This window comes from Otolemur garnettii, unplaced genomic scaffold (assembly GCF_000181295.1).
Source record: "Otolemur garnettii isolate 467f Iridium unplaced genomic scaffold, OtoGar3 scaffold00001, whole genome shotgun sequence".
In the NCBI taxonomy this organism is placed as follows: domain Eukaryota; kingdom Metazoa; phylum Chordata; class Mammalia; order Primates; family Galagidae; genus Otolemur; species Otolemur garnettii.
The window spans coordinates 26217437-26220307 of NW_003852396.1; positions in this window are offsets into that span (position 1 = coordinate 26217437).

Here is a 2871-nt window from a genome sequence, read left to right on the forward strand (position 1 = left end):
TTCATCCTTCCAAACCCACTCAGTGTCACCTCTGCATGGGCAGGACAGCGATCTCAGTCTCGGTGTCAAAAGCCGCAGAATCTCTAGTGGGTGGAGCACTTGACCGGCTACAAAGCTCCACAGGTGAGTGTGGCTTGCAGCCTGCAAGGGGAGAGCCATCCAGTTCAGGGAACCCTTTGGGATCCAGCAGCCTGTGTGTCCCCATCAGAGCTCCTTCCTCCCCACTGAGGGAACATCTGCTCCCCCCACTATTCTTTGAGCTCCTTGAGTCAAAAGTATATAGAGCATCCTGATTAAAAGCCCAAGACATTAAAAAAAAAAAAGCCAGCTTTATAGATGTCATACATTTCTCTCATTTAAAGTGTACAATTAATGGCTTTTGGTGCATTGCATTATTAAATTTTCTAAATTGTAGTAAGTAAACATAAATACATACATAAAACATAAAATTTGCCATTTTAACCATTTTTTGGAGACAGAGTCTCAAGCTATTTCCCTGGGTAGAATGCCGTGTCATTACAGCTCATAGCCACCTCAGACTCTTAGGCTTAAGCGATTCTCCTGCCTCAGCCCCCCATGTAGCTGGGACTACAGGTGCCGCCACAATACCCGGCTGTTTTTTTGTTGCAGTTGTCATCGTTGTTTTAGCAGCCTGGGCTGGGTTCAAACCTGCCAGCCCTGGTGTATATGGGGGCACCCTTACCCACTGAGCTATGGGCACCACCCCATTTTGGCCATTTTTAAGTGTGTAATTCAGTGCCATTAATTATATTCACAGTATAGCGCAACCGTAAGAGCCCAGGATTCAGGCTTCAGATAGAGTTGAGTTCAATCTTTATCCTTTCCCTCCATAGCTTTGTGGTCTTGCTTTCCATTACATGTGGAAATTAGAAGTCTTGGGGCTACCTCGTATAGTCATTGTGAGGATTAGAAGGGGGGAAAGGGCCTCACTATGGCACCCTGTGCATATGCTGCTGCTGGGTAGGTTACCACCCCTGTGCTGTGTGGCTCAGGCAAGTCCCTGGCCCTCTCTGGCCTCAGACTCTGGCTTTAACAAAGGCAGAATTTGGATCAGATAACCCCAAGGGCCTTGGAGCTCTGCTATATAGTATTCACTGGTCTGCTCCATCAGAAGTCCTCCCTTCCCTGTGACATCAGCCCTCATTCCTCTGAGAGCTTCTCCCACGTCCCAATGGCCATGGCAACCAAGATGCACCATGTGACATGGCCATTTGTGACTGGACCTGGGTGGACATGTGACTCAAGAGAACCTGGACCTGGTAATGTGGGGTTGGTGGTGCTGTAATAGGAAGCTGAGATGTGCAAGTTGGGTACGGTGTTTATGCTTGGCTGGAGGCGGGAGCAGCAGCCAGAGGGGACCCCGTTGGAACAGGTGGCAGGGCCAGATCTTGACATGCCAGGCCAAGGAGCTTGGACTTCATCCTGGGAAAAGCAAGAGCCCCTCATGCGCAGGGCACTGTGGAACCCCTGAGAGCTGAGCTGAGGGAGGAGAGCTTGGCAGAGGAGAGGTACTAAGCGGGGGTCCTCAAGCCATGGGGCTTTAGGCTGGTCTGGGCCTCTTCAGAGCTCTAGTTTTCCCCTTCGGGCAGTAGGGTTGGATTCAGGGTTGCCCATGGCCCTTCAAGCACTGATTTTCCCTGACACAGGGGTGTAAGACCAGGGCTGAAGCTGGGAGGACTGGGGGAGGTCCAAACTGACTCTGAGATTGGAGCTGTCCGTGTCTGTGTCTGCAAAGACTGGCCCCCAGGGAGCAGACAGATATCTGCAGCTCCAGATGTGCAGATGGAGTCTCCCTCAGGACAAGACAGGGGGCCAGAAACCCCAGGGTCCCTAGAGGCAGTCTGGGGGCTATGACCCTGCTAGGCTGAGGCCTTGTGCTACATCTATCAGAGAATTCCCTTCTAGTCTACAGTGCTGCAGAGAACACTCCAGACTGAGAGTGGTTGGGTGACCCTCCTGTGCCACCAGACTGAGGGCCAGGACCCTGTGTGGCTCCAGAAGACAGCTCCACGCTGACTCAGTGCTGAGTGGGCCCTGCAGGCCCAGGGCTGGCCCATCTGCCCAGAGAGTCAGACTCTGGGCCCAACCAATGGGCCATATTGGCCAGATTGTAGGTCGATAGCTGATAGGCACAGATTCTCCTCCTTGTGCCAGCATTTGTTTACTGTGACTTAAGGCAGTGGCTTAGCCTCTTTGAGTCTCCATTTCCACATCTCTACGTGGGAAATAACAATTTTTGAGGAGCTGTTATGAGGCTTAAATGAGATGATGTTTATCTCATGCTGAGAGTGGCCTGGTGTGATTGGCAGCCATCACTCCAAAAACCCAAACTGGTCCTTTGGAATCTGGGGTGTGCAGAGGACAGTGGCTGGGAGCAAAGGAGCTAGGAAGATGTGCAAGGGGGTGAGGGGTCCCTTGCCTCCTAAACCCCTTCCTATTCCAACTTCGGATCTCACTTAAGCTTGCCCCACTCCCCTTCCTGTGTGGAGCATGAAGAAATCTGCCCCTCCTCACAGCAGCATCAGGCACCAAGGGACAGAGATTCCATCTCCATCAGCTGCCCACACTGTGGTCCTGGGCCTGTTTCCCTACCTATCAAATGGAACTAATGCCATCTGCCTAATTCAGATAGGAATGGAATCAAATGAGGAGGTGAAAGTTCCATGCACAGGTGAGGGATAAGGGTCTGAGAGTTAGAGAAGACCCAGGTGGATGAGTGTCAGACATTAGCTCTATGTGCAGGACACTGAACTGCAGGGTTTGGGGGCATAGTGATGTGCCTCCGCCTACCACGTGATAGCAGGACAAGGCCAGGCCAAATGCTGGACTCAGCCTCAGCAGGCCCCTTCC